Source organism: Protopterus annectens, chromosome 2.part0 (genome assembly GCF_019279795.1).
Source record: "Protopterus annectens isolate FY-2018-M chromosome 2.part0, PAN1.0, whole genome shotgun sequence".
Lineage (NCBI taxonomy): Eukaryota > Metazoa > Chordata > Ceratodontiformes > Protopteridae > Protopterus > Protopterus annectens.
The window spans coordinates 259,810,958-259,831,051 of record NC_056728.1 but is presented as its reverse complement, the minus strand read 5'-3'; positions in this window follow the sequence as shown (position 1 = coordinate 259,831,051).

The window sequence follows — 20,094 nt, the reverse complement described above, 5'->3', positions numbered from 1 at the left end:
CAGATGACTTCAAACTGTGCGCCATAATCGACCCTCCAGCAGACACAAGCATCCTACAAAAGGGCCTCATAGAAACAGACAACTGGTGCCAGAGCCATGTCCTCAAGCTAAATGCAAAACAGTGTATAGTCCTCCCCTTTGTCAAAAACTAAGTGCCCACAAATTACCACATAGGTGGTAACTCATTAAGTATGGAAGAAGTGATAAGGGACCTGGGGACCCAAGCTGATATCAATCTCTCATTTGATAACCACGTGGCCAAAGTGTTTAGAAAACCATTTCATATAGCCCACCTAATCATGAAGGTATTCACATCTACATCAGGGGAGGTCATCGTGCCTTTTAACTCATCCCTCATCAGGCCCATAATTGAGTACAATGCCCCTTGTGGGATGTACCTTATCAGACACCTGCAGCACTGGAAAGACCACAAAAGTACCTCATCAGTAGGATCAAAGGGCTCAAACACATGCCATTCGCTGCCCGGTTAAAGAAACTGCAGCTCCACTCAGTGGCATACTGCCTGCCCAGAGGCAATCTGTGTCTGATGTATAAAGCCATGTCCAACCTGGAATCAATGGACATGCTGCACCTTGGAAACTCAGAATCCCATCAAGCTACGCACTCAAGAGACCTGAACCTCAGGACTGAAATAAATAGGACATGCTGGAGTGACAGATTCATAACCCAGAGGCTCCCCCCACTCTTGAGTAAACCCCCACTCCAGGTTAGCCAGAGTCCCTCATTGACTCTCTTCAAGAGGAATCTTGATGAGTGGATGGGATATTGTGGGTTTACCCTGGGTATCACTTCTATGTCACTGTTAGACAGAGGCACAGTATACTAACCTTGAAAAATGTCATGGCAAACTCCACTTAAAATGTGTTTTGAAAGCCAAACACACTCTGGCTAAGATTATAAATGCCCTAGGGCAGATAGCCTAGTATGAACCTATGAATAGAATCACACACACCAACTAGTACAACTGTGGTCAATGTGGAGTAATGTTTGTCAATGTCCACCCAAGTTGGTGAATACACAGCAATGTTGGACAAGCCTGGTTTAAGTAGGCCATAGCTGAACAAAATGCAGCATGCTCATAGTTGCCCAAATGGCCCTTAACCAGTCTGGTCAGTATGAACATTTAAAGCAGTGATGGGACTCAAACCCATGATACTGTGCACCATAGTGAAAGTACTGAACCACTACACCATAACAGTATTGCAATGTTGAGCCAGTATGAGAGAATGTTTCCAAGTCTTTGCAAACTATCACACGGAAACTCTGCAGGCACAGCATAATCCCTGTTGAGTTATGACACAAAGGAGTCTGGCAGTAAGAACACAGCATGACTTCCAACACACACAGTATAAATGTCAATATTGATCATGTTCACACACAACCAGAAATGTAGTGGACTCCAGATCACAACATATGGAAAGGTCACACTGGGCATGCTCACACACTTGGATAAATGAGACATATGTCAGGCAACAAACCATGGAAAGCCTGAACTGGGCATACTCACACACTTAGGCCATGTCTGAGTATAACAGTCAGTCACACATATCTGGCAGTTGTATGTGTTAAGCCAGGAACCTCCCATGATCCAGCAATCCGCCATATGCACACAGTTAAATGACAACAGACACATATATTAATATATTGGAACCCTGTCATGATCAAACATGTTACACAGATACACAAGTTGTTCATAGAAACTGGGAAAGCTACAGCAATAAAGACCTGAAAATAGTAGCAGCAACAAATATTGTGCGTCCCAAACATGAACATAGGTGCAGAGGTCAATACTAGGCTGTCTGCCCTGGGGAATTCATAAGCCTAGTAGAGTAGCCTACTGTGCCTCTGTAAAGTAGGTCACAGAAGGCACCCTTTAAGGCTAGTTTGCTGTGCCTCTGTCCAGCAGGGACACAGTGGAGATCCCAGGGGTGAAATTGCAATTTCCCATCCATGCGGCTGTATTTCACTGGAAGAGGGTTGGCGAGGGGCTATGTCTAACTTTAATTGGGATTCAATTCCAGAGTGAGGGGAGCCTCTGGGTAATGAATCTGTCCCTGCAGCATGTCCTATTTATTTTTGTGCTGAGGTTTAAGTCCCTGGAGTGTGTAGCTCTAAGGGTCTTGGATGTTATGAGGTGGAGCATGTCCATTACTTCTGGGTTTGAAAGGGCTGCGTATGTCAGGCATAGATCACCTCTGAGTAGGCGTTAAGCAACTGAGTAGAGCTGGAGATCCTTTAGTTGAGCTGCATAGGGCATCTGTGTGTAGCCCATGATCCTCTTGGAGAGGTACTGTTGTGTTCACTGTAGTTGCCGCAGGTGTTGGGTAAGGTACACCCCAAAAGGGGCATTGTAGTCAAACATGGGCCTGATAAGTGACTTGTAGAGGGCCACAATGACCTCCCATGATCTACATGCAAACACCCATGTGATAAGAAGGGCTATATAAAGGTCTTTGCAATGACTCTGTCAATGTGATTAGCAAAGGAGAGGTTATGATCTATGTGGGTCTGTGGGATATTGCTCTGTTATGTAGTAGCTTCCTCCTTCTGTTGTACAGCTTATATATGGCTGGGGTCAACTAGACAGGTCTCCTGTTTTGGAGGAGTCATGGTTTTATTTGGGATAGCATGATCAATGCATACCTGCAGGTGCTCATACAATGTGTTTTTAAAGGATTTTGCAGATTGGGCTGTATTATCATCCAGCACAGGGCCTTTGAAGTATTCCACCCCAGTCTTCACAAGTGCAAAGTCTGCTTTTGAGAAATTCTTTACAGTGATTTCCTTGGCTGGGGGTGGGGATGGGATATGGATGTCCAGGGAAAGTTGTTTATGGTCTGATCTTAACAATGACGGTTCTACCTCTGGTGTGGAACATAGAGTCCCCATGTTGGTGATGATCAGGTCCAATATGTATTCCCCCTTGTGGGTGTGGTGACTGGTTGTGCCATAGCACATGGATTCACAAATTGTAGTGGCTGTAGGGTGATGTTGTTGAGGGCCTGAGTAGTATCCCCAGTCAATATTTGTGTACCTGAAGTCAACCACTATAATGGTGTGTGTGAAGACCTGTATATCCTACACTATTCCCAGGAAAGCCAAGTGTGGTTACTGGGTATGGGGGGGGTGGTGGTCTGAACTACACACCAAACCAAAATGCAGTTTTGCACAATGGTAGTTGTATATGTATGGCCTGTAATGCTTAGTGCAGTGGTACCAACCCAGAGGTGTGTGTATCTGTGATATATATGGATACACCCCCTACTTGTGTTGTGTGTTACAAGTCCTGTGGTCACGAAGCATGCTATAGAACATAACCTGGCAGTGCCAGTGTGTATATGTGACCCTGAACTAGGCGTCTGTTAATGCACAGATATTGTTATCCCCCATACTGAGGGATAGTTAAAGATGTACATTCTTCTTTGGAAAGACTGATGATGTCAGCACCCTATAAATACAGCAGGAGAAGGGAAATATGATGTCAGCACCCTATAAATACAGCAGGGGGAGGGTGTGTATGTATGCAATTCTCTGTGAAAGGAATGGCCTTTTTGAAGACTGGGATAACAACACTAAAAGATGTACATTCCTCTTTGGAAAGACTGATGATGTCAGCACCCTATAAATACAGCAGGAGAAGGGAAATATGATGTCAGCACCCTATAAATACAGCAGGGGGAGGGTGTGTATGTATGCAATTCTCTGTGAAAGGAATGGCCTTTTTGAAGACTGGGATAACACACTAAAAGATGTAAATTCCTCTTTGGAAAGATTGATGATGTCAGCACCCTATAAATACAGCAGGGTGGGTGGGTGGGGGTGTGTGTGTATGTATGCAATTCTCTGTGAAAGGAATGGCCTTTTTGAAGACTGGGATAACACACTAAAAGATGTACATTCCTCTTTGGAAAGACTGATGATGTCAGCACCCTATAAATACAGCAGGAGAAGGGAAATATGATGTCAGCACCCTATAAATACAGCAGGGGGAGGGTGTGTATGTATGCAATTCTCTGTGAAAGGAATGGCCTTTTTGAAGACTGGGATAACACACTAAAATATGTACATTCCTCTTTAGAAAGACTGATGATTTCAGCACCCCATAAATACAGCAGGAGAAGGGAAATCATCCAGTAATGCGAATAGCGCCCTGCGCTAATGCGTCTCTCTCAAGTATCATAACATAGTTAGGTAGAGGTTTGAATCTTGCAAACACTGTGTATGTGGGGGGATGCAGGGGGCTGTGTATGTATGCAATTCTCTGTGAAAGGAATGGTCTTTTTGAAGACTGGGATAACACACTAAAAGATGTACATTCTTCTTTGGAAAGACTGATGATGTCAGCACCCTATAAATACAGCAGGAGAAGGGAAATATGATGTCAGCACCCTATAAACACAGCAGGGGGGAGGGCGTGTATGTATGCAATTCTCTGTGAAAGGAATGGCCTTTTTGAAGACTGGGATAACACACTAAAAGATGTACATTCCTCTTTGGAAAGACTGATGATGTCAGCACCCTATAAATACAGCAGGGTGGGTGGGTGGGGGTGTGTGTATGTATGCAATTCTCTGTGAAAGGAATGGCCTTTTTGAAGACTGGGATAACAACACTAAAAGATGTACATTCCTCTTTGGAAAGACTGATGATGTCAGCACCCTATAAATACAGCAGGAGAAGGGAAATATGATGTCAGCACCCTATAAATACAGCAGGGGGGTGGATGTGTATGTATGCAATTCTCTGTGAAAGGAATGGCCTTTTTGAAGACTGGGATAACACACTAAAAGATGTACATTCCTCTTTGGAAAGACTGATGATGTCAGCACCCTATAAATACAGCAGGAGAAGGGAAATATGATGTCAGCACCCTATAAATACAGAAGGAGAAGGGAACTCATTCAGTAATGTGAATAGCATGCTTCGCTAATGTGTCTCTCTTAAGTATCTTAACATAGTTAGATAGAGGTTTGAATCCTACAAATGCCATGTGTGCGTTTGTCAATGTGTTGTGTGTTTTGCTTTTATTATTGTATGACATATTATTATAACAGTAATTTCAATGCACACATCAGGTATGTGTGTGCCACATACAGATATGTACCTGTGACCTTTAATAGTTCCTATGTGTGAAGCCTGCCCCATATGAATACAGTTGTTACCTTTGCCAGCATGTGCCGTAGCTTACCAGACCTTAGGCCATACATGTATGTTGGTGACAATGCAGGCTACTGCAGTGATCTGTGTCCTAGGCCAACTATGTGACACACACCCATGACAGCTTTGATAGATTAATGTAGGTGAGGGTTCATGTCTGGAGTATATGTCAGACATGTTAACACACAGCAAAGTCTGTGAGTGATGGGCACCCAGTGTAGGTGTATGGCAACTGTTGCTGATATGCATACAGACACCTTCTTGCTTAGGTGATACACCGAGGGACTGCAGAATACCTTTGGAAATGTGAATATCACAGGAAAGACAAGATAACACTTGTCCACATGTACACACCATTACCCGTTCTACATGATGGGTGCTACTTCCTACATGGTACTGTTGGAATACTATGTTAACTACATGCCAATGCCAATGCCACAGTTGCGTTACAGCAATACAGCATGGCTTGGAAAACAGGTATCTGTCCGTATGATACCCTTGTGGTGATTAGGTGTGTCATGTGTAGAATGCATTGTAGGCCACTGTATGTATTTGCAGTCATGGATGGACATATCCGTAGTGTATTGGCATGTACGTGAAACTGCTAGATGCCAAAGAGTATTGTTCCCAGGGATGTGTGTGGCTCAGTAAGAATGGCTACTGGTATAGTGTAATACTGCAGGGATATCACTGACACCAGGTTCCTACATCTGTGTATCAGTTGAGGAGACACCATGTAATGACCACTGAATGTCAGGCTATGTAAGCTGTGTATACTACCAGAATGCAGACCATTGACATTTGGAAACCGTATCACCCACAGCATACTGTCAAACCATGTCATGTTCCATGCTAACCATGTTCACAAATGTACACCTGCAACTCAGTGCTGCAAACATCACACATGTACTGTCCACACCCCAACACATGCAGGCACAGGTGCACACAACAGCCATGTGGCACATGTGCAGACAGCACACTTTGGGAATTAACACTGATGTACACAAAACTGCAATGACAAACATAGGTAATGCATCATGCATGCTCGAATATACCCACAACAATATCATTACACTGTACTGTTAACAACATGATAATATTACTACAGTGCTATGTAGTCACCCTGTGCATCAGCACCATGCTACCCTGTTCCTGCATCAGTGTTACAGATGGCAGAAGGTGGCACAGTTTCATCATATGCACAGGGTGTGTACTTGGTTTGCCAGAGTCTGCCATTGACGCATCCAATTGACATGTATGTGTGTGTGTTAGTGAGGGACAACAGTACAACATGGGGCAATGTTGCTGCAATGTGTGTGTGTATGTGTTAGCCCTAGGTGTTAGCATTATGTGTGTGTGTACGCATGCACACAGTTCCACCACGTGGCTGCCATATATGGGTGTTTGTGGACAGCCACAGACTGTACCTGCCGGGTCATACAGATCACTGTCTCTGGCCACGGACACGGTACCTGTGCCTGGCAGGGGTGCTACAGACAGTATCAGGTACTAAGCCAGACTGGGTACTGTCATCAGAAGCAGTGGGTTGTTGACTGGACACATGTCCCTGCTGGGACTGTCCAGAGCCACGTGCATGTGGTCTTCTCGGACGGTCTAATGACAGCTCAGACCCAGCATTGCTGGGGCTGGTACTGGCACTATGGGAGTGGCTGCAGGTTTGTTGTCATCCGTGACGACTGCCAGCTGATAATGTTGCTGGCAAACATCCACGTCGATGCCTCAACTGTCCTGCACTGTCCTGGCTCCTGGACATGGAGTTGTGGAAGAGATCTAATGTGTCCCCCCAATGTCTATCAATGACCTCGCTGATGTTACGGATGGCAGACGCAACGTCAAGCATAGTGTCATTCAAAGCGGTGCGATGTGGTCTAAGCTCCCTCAGACCCTGTCTGGTGTACCATTCCATATGTGCCTGTGCCTGCATTACAGCCTGGAACATAGCTAAGGTTGAAAGACCTCTGTGGGCATGCCTGACAGGGGCAGTATGACCACGGATGCTCCCACAAGAACCCCTGGACATCTGCCTGTGTGGTACCATGTCAGGAATCTGGCCATGGCTGCTGTGAGGGGATGCATGTGCCAATGATACCACACTACTCTGGTCAATGCCCACTGTATGCTGTCCCTCAGCTAAGGACATTGGTGACAATGGATGTATAGGCAGGATGACTGTGCGCATTGATGGGGTTGACTGCTGTGTAGTGTCAATTGGCTGACCAATGACAGACCCTGTCACACCTCCCTGTGCCATTACACATGTATCATCTTAATCACTATCCACAGCAGTGGCTTCAGGTTCCCTGCTGCACTCCACCAGAGCAACATCAGAACCTGTGAGAGGAAGATAGGAAACACAGTTTATAAATGTGTACACGATATTAGCACACAGGCGCACATGCACACATGCACACATGCACACAGGCGCACATGCACACATGCGCACATGCGCACATGCACACATGCATGCATGCACAAAGGCGCACATGCACACATGCGCACATTCACACAGGCGCACAGGCACACATGCACACATGCACACAGGTGCACATGCACACATGCACACAGGCGCACATGCACACATGCACACAGGTGCACAAGCACAAGCACACAGGCGCACAAGCACACAGGCACACAAGCACACAGGCACACAGGCACACAGGCACACTCCTCAGTACAGCAGATACAAACACAGACACACCTGCAATCCAACACATACACAATACTGTTTTAGGGTGGGTGACAGTATCACAAGGAAAAACGTCACTGCACACGTGTCAGCATGCAGATTATATGTTGCACAGGATCATGCAGTGCAAGTGTAGACAGCCCTTGTTAATAACAGTATACGTGTGCTTGATGCTTGTGTGTAGTTGTTCAGTGATTGTCTCCACCCTGGGACATAATGTGTACAAGGACATAACAATGTTGTGCAAGTGTTACAAGCTGTGGGTGCATATATTTGCACACACACACACACACACACACACACACACACACACACACACACACACACACACACACACACACACACACACACACAACACATGACGGTGCTACGTAATGACTGCTATGTGTACTTTTGTGGTTGGCAGAACTGGATGTGGTGTAGTAACGTGAGCCATGATCAACATGCTTCTTGTGGTCAGTCAACAATAATAATGTGTGCCAGACAGGTAGCTAGCATGCTATACCTGACGTGCAGTAACATGACTACATCCACAATTACACAGCCACTTGTTACATGGGTTTGTAAGGTGGCCAACAGTGAGCATTGCCTAACATGAATGTATTATTTGTTCAAGACTGTTGCATAAAGGCATGATAGGTCTCTACCCCTCAGGTATATTATGTGTGCTGCGTAGATGATAAGTGGGATACTGAAGGGTGGCCATACAGCAGGTGTAATAATTGGACATGTGTAGCAGGCTAAGGTGTAGTGTGTATGCCAAACATGTGTGTGTTGTGTACATGTGTATCAGGTATGCCTATACAATGTCCAGTAATGTGTTGCCACACATGTGTGTCATGCTTTGTGTATTGCATGTGAGTGAGGCAGCTATTGAGAATAATGGGATATGCATAGTCCCACAGCAAACATGCACAGCATGCATTATGCGTAGGTGTGTTACATGTGCACAGACTACACCTCCATATGACATGCAGATGTCATTAGCAATAGTATTGTTATTACACACTCACCAGCATGGATTGGCTGCCTTGTTGTCACTCCAAAGGGACCTGAAAAAATGTGAGAGTGATTGCCAGTGGCCACAACTGTGCCATTGATACTGTGAGTATGATAACGTACAGTAGTACAACAGGTGGCTTTCACAGGTGTACAGATTATGCTCAGAATATCAATCTTGCAGAAGAATAGGCAGGTTAACAGTTACACAAACAGTGCACATCTCACACATGCATAAACTACCAGTACAGAGAACAGTCAACTACAGATATGGCATGTTACCTGCACGCTCCATTTCAACATGCTGGGTGGCTCCAGCCTCCATGATGACACATGTTTGTGGATGTTGCTGTTGTTGGCCTGGAGCCACAACACTTAGGAGGTGCTCCTCAACACTGGTGAGGGGGGGTGGATAGGTACCCCACCGCCTGTGGCAAGCTGTTGTCTGTGGATATCAGATGCACGCTGCTGGACATGTCTAATTAAATCAGTGGAGTGATGGCGTACCTGCTCATATGTCCGGTTATGCATGCCTATGTCATTTACCCGACGGACAAGATCTTGCCACAGTGCAGCCCTCTCATGCTGGTTCTGGCTGGCCCTGGAAAGCAGCACACAGTAATTCTGCACCAGGCTCTGGTGGATCTCCTGATCCTCTGTTGCTGTATAAGGTGGGTTTCACTCATGCACCATCACCCTGGAAGGAAAAGAAAAATATGTGAGCAAGTCATGTGACACACTTAATATTCTAATGTACTGATATCACTTAACTGCCATATATAGCATCTGTCTCTCTATCAGTGGATACACATGTTCGATACCACATATCAGTGCTCAGCCCACAACTGTCTGACAGTGCCTGCCACACTCCATACAACGAACTAGTATACACAAGCACTCTGCACACTGTGTGGGATACAATGCATGACTTCACACTGGGGGTATGTATCAAGCTAATGGATGAAGAATATTGTCATCCCATGCAATGAATGCAATGCACATTTACAGTTTCAATGGTAATCCACCCTAGTCTTTGATGCCATACCCCTACCTGACATATGTGCACAGTTGTTACTATAGCCAGCATACTGCTGTCACACAGAGTATACATGCTGCCAGGTACACACACATACCCTGTAACACACATGTGATTGCGGCCATGGTACAGGCATCATTACACACACATTACACATACATACAACACACAAATGTATGACAACACAGATGAGCATTAACTGTGCACCTTATAGTACTGTATGCCCCTACTTGCAGATACCTATGCATGAGGTATGTAATCTGTGCAGACTACAGGAAACACACCAGACAGTGTTACCAGGGAATGTGAACATACACCATACTGTAGTGTTTAGGCCTACAACATCATGTAGTACAACAGTTCATATGTGAGCTGGATTCAACAGCAGTACCACTTACTGAGCATACATGTATTGCTTCTGCCTACGATGGGACACCGCAGTTGTACACAGGGAAGTACGGCACAACATATGCCAATCTACTATGTTTGCATCCCGATAACTGACACATCTTTCTCTGGCCTCACACCAAGGACACCAACTACCATGACAGACACAAACTCACACTAAGCTATCACACCTTTACAAACCTTGCACACAATCAGTGTCACACTCATTCAATGTCACATAGCTGGTATTGCACTGAGTACATGTGTGTGTGCATTGTGTCATAGGTAGGTACTATGCTATTGGCCCTGGGCCTAGGGTAGCCTAGCCATATGCTACCCTGCCCTTTGGGACACATGTAATGTGATTTTACTTGCTCTTGTGAAACGGTTACACAGAGGTGACTCACAGGGCATATTACCTATCTCCATAACATTCATCAGGGGTATGTATGACATCTACTAATAAGGAGCATTGTTTGTTAATGCTGGGTGGTTTTGTCCAGGGTATGGCATATTTATGTATAGAAACCTGTACCTCCAGCATGTGCTGTTTAGTGCGGTGACAAGGATTAGGGCCCTAGGTCATGTAGGCTGGACGGATTGTGAGGTGTTGCCAAGGTGGTTGGCCAACTGGTATGGGTGTGACATAACTGTGTATGTCCAGCAGTGGTAACCTCTGTGTAGAAAGTATGCAAGGTACTCTAGCTGTGGTTTTGAGAGTCAGTCTGCATAGGGAATGTGTTTGAGGGCATTATCAGTCTTTGTTAGGTATGTCTGTGGCCTTTCCACTTGCTGTAGTTCTCATGGGAGGTACATACTACATAGGACATTGTGAGGTGTAGAGGGGTACACTGACTTACATTTCCCTAGCTGACACACCTTTTGTGATGACACATACCATGTACAGGGATTACAAGACTAGTGTGCCACTGTAGATATCAAAGGGGAGGCTATTGTACACCTGTGTCCCATGCTCCCTTCTGACACCTCCAGTGGTAGGCGGGCAACCACCTATGTGGTAGTTAGTGGGTAACATGTTTTGGAATGGGGTATGGTATTGCAGTATCAACAATGGTGTTCTGTCCATGCCTTGGTCACCAGGCACCTGTTGCAGTACATCTGCCCCCATGTCCCCCTCTCTCACTCTCTCTTTATATATGTATATATATATATATATATATATATATATATATATATAAACACAAACCCAACGAAATTCCGGAAGGACCACAAGAGCAGCTAAAATAGCGTGATAAAATCACTTCTTCACTTCAAAGTTAATAAAAACAGGTTTAATAAGAAGGTTGTGAAAGCTTTCGCAGAGTGCACCTCTGCTTCATCAGACATCAAATAAATTCAACAACAGGAACTATATACTTCATCAATTAATTAATTAGCCAATGAAAATGTTTAAAACATTTAAAATGACTACCACACCTATTCCTAAAGTAATATACCCTCACAATACAAAACATTTCCCATCAAACACTTACACTTGTTGTATATAAAATACTTTCAAACTTAATAATATTAACATAACTAATACAAAATACTAACATTTATACTATTAAAAATTAAAAATTTATAACTATATATATGTATGTTTATATATAAAAAAATGGACACACTTCTTATAATAACATTATGTCCTCACTATATATTTATATACAAAATGAAAATAAACTTGGGATAAACATGACGTCAGCTTAGCGTAATCTCCTACCTTTAAGTATTGGTTTTACACTAACATGGTCATTTAATCCATACCCCCTATGTGAGCCTAATCTTAAAATCCACCTTGTCTCAGCTTGTTCGGTGAGATTAACAATATCTCCTAATCTAATGTTAGGGTACTGAATGTGTAGCACTTGAAAATAAAACTTATGATCTTCGCCTTCATTTAAAATATGTTTAGAAATAGCACTATAGTCATGACCCCTTGCCACACAATAATAATGATCCCTGATTCTTTCTCTAAGGGTTCGATTGCTTTTACCTATATAAAATTTAAAGCATTTGATGCAGTAGGCTACATATACTATATTCGAATGACATGTGCTATTATTCTTGATTTCACAAAGTAAGCCCGGTATTGGGGTCCCTAAAAAACCTTGACTCATCCACAAAAACACATTGTGGACAGGACCCACATTTCTTAGTACCACCTATTGGTGAATTAATATGTCTAGGTATGCTAGTAGTGTTCCGATAACATAACTGTTGTTGCAGATTTTTCATATTACTAAAAACAAAGTTTGGTTTTTCACCCACAACTGCTCTTGTCTGGTCATCAACCATTAAGATGTTCCAATTTTCATAAAATATTCTCTTAAAACCACTAACATTAGACCCAAAAGGAACAATAATACTCACATTTTGATGAGACTCAGTATTATCAACTTCTTTAATTTGTACATTATTACTAGAGAAATATGGTTTGGCTCTAGTATTACGCTCTGCTAACACTTCTGATATTTGGGTATCTATCAAAATTTCAGTATACCCCCTTGCTAAAAAATATAATTTTAAATTTGCCAATTCCTCATTTAATAATGATTGATCACTACATAACCTACATATTCTAAAAACCTGTCCCTTAACTATGTTAGCAAATGTTGATGGTTTGTGCATACTAGTAGCATGAAGGAAAGAAGCTCTATAGCACTCCTTCCGACTGACTGTTGTATTATAACCTCCATCAGACCTTAGAATCAATACATCTAAAAACTTCATTCTGTCCCTTGAATATTCTAATGTGAATTTAAGGAATGGACTACTATTATTTATTTGCTCATGGTTTACGTGCATTCCGAATATTGATGGAATAAGGATGGTTAGAGAGCTACTATCAAAATGTGAATGGATGGATGCCCATCGAGTAGATTTTATTTGTACTTTACTTGAATTAGTACTAGAAAATAATGTCTTTCTGTTTGATAACAACTTTTATATTCAGAAGAGTGGGATTGCGATGGGCACGAGTTGCGCTAATGCCTACGCTAATTTAGTCATGGTAGCGTGGGAACAGGAAGAAATTGTTAAGTGCAAGCAAGTTCTATGTTATAAGCGTTTTGTAGATGATTTGTTTTTTCTATGGCATGGCCATGAATCATCTTTGAAAACATTCCATGAGCACAGAGCTTCTTTCCTTCATGCTACTAGTATGCACAAACCATCAACATTTGCTAACATAGTTAAGGGACAGGTTTTTAGAATATGTAGGTTATGTAGTGATCAATCATTATTAAATGAGGAATTGGCAAATTTAAAATTATATTTTTTAGCAAGGGGGTATAATGAAATTCTGATAGATACCCAAATATCAGAAGTGTTAGCAGAGCGTAATACTAGAGCCAAACCATATTTCTCTAGTAATAATGTACAAATTAAAGAAGTTGATAATACTGAGTCTCATCAAAATGTGAGTATTATTGTTCCTTTTGGGTCTAATGTTAGTGGTTTTAAGAGAATATTTTATGAAAATTGGAACATCTTAATGGTTGATGACCAGACAAGAGCAGTTGTGGGTGAAAACCAAACTTTGTTTTAGTAATATGAAAATCTGCAACAACAGTTATGTTATCGAACACTACTAGCATACCTAGACATATTAATTCACCAATAGGGGTACTAAGAAATGTGGGTCCTGTCCACAATGTGTTTTGTGGATGAGTCAAGGTTTTTAGGGACCCCAATACCGGCGACTTTGGGAAATCAAGAATAATAGCACATGTGGTACCGAATATAGTATATGTAGCCCACTGCATCAAATGCTTTAAATTTTATATAGGTAAAAGCAATCAACCCTTAGAGAAAGAATCAGGATCATTATTATTGTGTGGCAAGGGTCATGACTATAGTGCTATTTCTAAACATATTTTAAATGAAGGCGAAGATCATAAGTTTTATTTTCAAGTGCTACACATTCAGTACCCTAACATTAGATTAGGAGATATTGTTAATCTCACCGAACAAGCTGAGACAAGGTGGATTTTAAGATTAGGCTCACATAGGGGGTATGGATTAAATGACCATGTTAGTGTAAAACCAATACTTAAAGGTAGGAGATGCGCTAAGCTGACGTCATGTTTATCCCAAGTTTATTTTTATTTTGTATATAAATATATAGTGAGGACATAATGTTATTATAAGAAGTGTGTCCATTTTTTATATATAAACATACATATATATAGTTATAAATTTTTAATTTTTAATAGTATAAATGTTAGTATTTTGTATTAGTTATGTTAATATTATTAAGTTTGAAAGTATTTTATATACAACAAGTGTAAGTGTTTGATGGGAAATGTTTTGTATTGTGAGGGTATATTACTTTAGGAATAGGTGTGGTAGTCATTTTAAATGTTTTAAACATTTTCATTGGCTAATTAATTAATTGATGAAGTATATAGTTCCTGTTGTTGAATTTATTTGATGTCTGATGAAGCAGAGGTGCACTCTGCGAAAGCGCTCACAACCTTCTTATTAAACCTGTTTTTATTAACTTTGAAGTGAAGAAGTGATTTTATCACGCTATTTTAGCTGCTCTTGTGGTCCTTCCGGAATTTCGTTGGGTTTGTGTTTACATAATTATCGTTTGTGGTGTGTTTGGTTATATATATATATATATATATATATATATATATATATACACACCACTATATATAACCATATATATATATATATATATATATATATATATATATATATATATATGTATCTATAGACATTCATATCTATCTGTATATATGTATCTATCTGCATATATATCTATATATGTATGTATCTATTATATCTATATGTATATACATATTCTATCTATCTATCTATCTATCTATATATCTCTATCTATCTGTACATACCTCTCTGTCTATGTACATATATATGTATATATGGATATGTAGATATATATATATATATATATATATATACATCGATATATAGATATATGTATATATATATATATATATATATATATATATATATATATATATATATATATATATATATACACACTTCTAAACATTCATTGCTGTACATATACATGCACATGTAGGCACATAGACTGCCCACCTTTCATGGTGGGAATACCACTTCTGAAACAGTTGTGAGACATACCATTCTGTAATGATATTGCACAGTGTTGTGCATAATGCATTATGCTGTCCTGAGGCCGTATAGCTGTAGCAGGCCTCACTGGCTCAGTCCCACAGAAGTTCACCACCACATGACATATACCTGCACTGCATGCTGTTTTCAATGCCACACACTACAACCTACATTGATATGTGCACATAGCAACCTTCAACTACATATGTATGTCCAGCCTTCACTAACAGTTGCAGTATGTCCCTTGCCCTATGCACATCTGCATATACATATAGATACAGATTGCTAACACATATGGAGGGTTCACAGTATGTAGATTATTAGATTATGTAGTTTACATTACCTTTGTCTTTGACATCTTTTTTCTGCTGGCTTGCTTTTTATTTTTTTTTTGTCTCTCTCTCTCTCTCTCTCTCTCTCTCTCTCTCTCTCTCTCTCTCTCTCTCTCTCCCTCCCTCCCTGCAGTTGCTGCAATGATATTATTGGCAGTACAGGCTGCTTTTGTAGGTATCTGCACATGTGCATGTGATGGCCTCTGCACCAATTAGTGGCCAGCATTTAGTAATTGCATGCAGCATGCTGTGTGGTATTTGCAGTTCTCACTGTGATTTCAGGACACTGCTATAAAATGATAGGTTAGGTAGGCATAGGCCTTTCAGTTTTGCAAGGTGGGGACCATGCTGGTTTGCTGTGGACACTGTTGTGTGAGTCAGAAGGTTGGTATATCTCTCATATCTAATGCTGTGTTGTAGCCACTGAAATGCATGTTGTACTGAAACCTGACTGTTGCTTCTTCTAGTTCACTCTTCTCAGTGTGTATGTTAACTCACACCTGCTAACGCTAACACTGTTTACATGGGAGTATGTACTTACCTGTGGGATTTGAGGATTAATTTGCATACAACAGTAGTTCTTGCAATGTGTTGCTATGGCTTTTGTATTTTCCCTTTACATTCACTCCTTGAATGCCTGATATTTGTCTTTACTGGAATGTGTTGCTATGGCTTTCCTATTTTCCATTTACATTCACTTCTTGTAATGCATGATATATTTCTTTCAGCACTAAGTTCTTATATGTTTGCTGTGGCTTGGTGGCACTTCATGCAGTCTGGTGAACCCAAGGTCTGGGGTTTGACACTTACAGGGGTATTTTATTTTGCTGCTGAGCAGTACTAGGGCCTTGCCATACAGAGTGAATAAGGCACTTTTAAACAGTTGTAAGCAGGAAGCAGGAAGTCAGTGGGGACACCAGCTAGGGATGTGCAGGCTGGGTGTAGGGAAGGTCCATAGCTGCACATTTCTTTAACTGCAATAGCTGTACATATGTTTGACATTTGCTGTGACATTTGAAACCTTCCACCCCTGAGAGAGGGGTGAGGACAACTAAGTATATTCTACTAACAATTATGAATATCAGGCACATCCAGTGCTTGTGAACTGCTATACTGTCATTAGTATGTTAGATGGCTACATCCTTTGATATTTCTGTGTTGTACTCCTACATAAGAGCAAACCAAAATCACGCACGGTGGATCCAGTGCATGGCTCAATCCAAAATGAGTCAAAACACACAAAGTGAGCCAGCACAAGGTTAAAGGCAAGTAGAAACCTTCTTTTATTGTGGCATATTAAAACAGAACATAGAAAACTGGTTTCGGCCTAAACAATAGCCTTCATCAGTGCAGGGACATAAGGGCATGCTTGTGGAAGTAATTCTGCAGCTATTCGCAGAGTATGTAACAGCAGACAGGCTGATATGCCTGTGTGTTTCTGACACTCGCAGACCTCAGATACTCTCAGGTGTATATTTGACCAGCCTCAGGGAAAGGTACATATCAGTGGGATACACCCGTGATATATTTCAGATATTCTGCAGTTGGGACTGTGGGGTATTTTGAGCATATGTATTACTAACTGAAGAAAATATCCAGGAGTAGCCACCAAACCACGATGCAGAAGCCAAAAAGATATTTTATTGAAGACAAAAGCTCAAATCAAATAAACTGTGAAGCGCTTTTCGTTTGATCTATGTCAAACTTCTTCAGACAAACAGCAGCAGTGATGTCATTTCCTTATATAATTTCAAATTGTTAGCTGCTGAACAATCTGATTATGTCATTTCCTTTTCACATATTAGGTATCAGTAATACGCCATCTACTGGTTGGTTACCAAAATAACTGAATGTTTTTACAAAATTCATTAAAAAGAGCACAGAAATTCATTTAACAAAATTCTAATAATAATGTTCTCAAAAATGTGTATAAAATATATTAAAAATCTATTTTTTTTTTAAATTTTATAAAAATTTTATATAAGCATTAATAAAAAATCTAATTACACACAACACTATGCATCAAACATTGCAAACTTGTAAAGCATAATTCTGAATATTAATATATTAATGTATTTTTCCCCTGTGCAACGCTTTAAGTTTTAATACTGGAGTGATAGATGTTCTCTCTTTGTCTGAAGAAGTTTGACATAGATCAAACGAAAAGCGCTTCACAGTTTATTTGATTTGAGCTTTTGTCTTCAATAAAATATCTTTTTGGCTTCTGCATCGTGGTTTGGTGGCTACTCCTGGATATTTTCTTCATATGTATTACTACACCATGTCTGACATGCAAGTAGTGTCTAATTTAACTTATTGACAGTTACCATTACGTGGGATTCCCCACATTTCTGCCTACTGTTAGTACATTTCACAGGGAGTCAGTGGGGCACAGGTAACAGTTGTTTGCAAATCAGGGACATCCCTGTAAATCAGTCACAGTTGGGAGGTCTGGCCTCTTACCTATTCAAATATGGCAATGTTTATCCTGCTCTGATACTGTGTAGGGTTTGTAAGGTGCTACTGTAACATTATTACCTACTAGCATGGCTGTTTCTCTTCTCACACTAATGTAATGCAATTCCACAAGAATTGCCAGTAAAGATACACAGAACAAGCTTTGTGTAATGGCCTTCCTATTTTCCCTTTACAGTCACTCCTTGTATTTCATGATATATTTCTTTCAGCACCAAGTTCTTGTATATCTGTTGTGGCTCAGTGGTAATTCATGCAGACTAGTGTTTCTGGGGTTCGAGACTGACAGGGGTATTTTATTTTGCTGATGAGCAGACTGCAGGCCTTGTCATACAGAGTGACTAAGGCACTTTTAAGCAGTTGTAAGTGGGTTTGTGCGAGTTTGCGCGATGCTTAGCTACGCTTATTTATGCTTAGCTAAGTGCACACAAGCGCACACCTGCTGACTACTGCTTAAAAGTGCTTACTCCCGCTAACACCCGCACTCATTTCTTTTAAAGAAAAGAAAATGGGGAAATAGGAAAGTGGTGAAAAAGGGGGTGCAAAGAGGGAAACACAGTAGGGAAACCAGTTCGGGATTTGCAGGATGGGTGTAGGGAAGGTCCATAGCTGCCCATTTCTTTATCAACAACAGCTATGCATATGTTTGAAATTTGGTGTGAAATTTGAAACCTTCCACCCCTGAGAGAGTGGTGAGGACAACAAAATATGTTGTACTGCCAATTAGAATTATCAGTTTACATGTCCAGTGGACATGTGTGCGAATTGGGCAGCTATGTATGGGAGGTAATTTTTTTGTGGGAACAGAGTGCCCTTTTTTATTTTTTTTTTCAGGTGAGAGTGGAATGTGAGGTACAGGAAGTAGGTATATTTGGGGAGGTAGGTTGGGGCGGTTAACAGACAAGACAAACAAGACGCATACAGGGGCGGAGTATGACATGTGGGGGGGGACACAATTGACGGGGACAGATGTTTGGATATCGCGAGCCCATGAGCCCACAGATGGCAACAGTGGAACTGAGATCCCCACCCATAGGCAGTTACCACTGCGCCTTCACAGCCCAGTCCAGGGCTGTGCTGGGGGCTGGATAGAATGGGCAGGCACACCCGTGATTTGCGCCACTCTCGCCTCGAGCTGGCATAAGGGATTAGTCACAGAATGCCTGATCTCACTATGCACCACAGACCGGACCCTATGGAGGGTGAGTGGAGGCTCTCCTCCGGCCATGCTTGCAGAAGGGGGACTAGCCCCATCCCCTGCAGCGCTTCCACCCGAAGGTGACACAGGGTCACCGGAGGAGGAGGTCCCGGCCTCGGCACTGGTGCCAGGTGCACTCGCCAGCTGAGGTGGGAGAGGTGGGTCCTCTGGAACCCACCTTCCCTGTTGTCCTATGTTTAGCAGTATTTTATTGCATTTTGGGTTAGTAACAAACAACACCATTCAAAATTAGTTGTAACAGCATGCATCAGTATTCCCATTAACCAAACACCCATGAATTCTGAACATTGAGCAGCAAGCATAACACATGCATATTTAGAACAACAGTGCACATTCCAACAGCATGCAGGGTTGATTGGTGGCAACAGGCCATCAGGTTTGGATATGTGAACAGGGCACATGCATCAACGTACATGCAGATATGTATGAACCAACAGGACAAATGTCCATAGGAATTAATTGTGAATACACATACCCAGTTTGGTGTGGAATGGCATAATTTGTGAAAATAGGGTAGGGTGGAGAAATATTACATTAACAACTTACACTCCCTATACATATACTGTACATTCTTAGTAGATGCAGATATATATCCCCTACATGTATTAGTACAGTTTTCTGTATGTAACCTTAGGAATGTTGGTGATGGGGA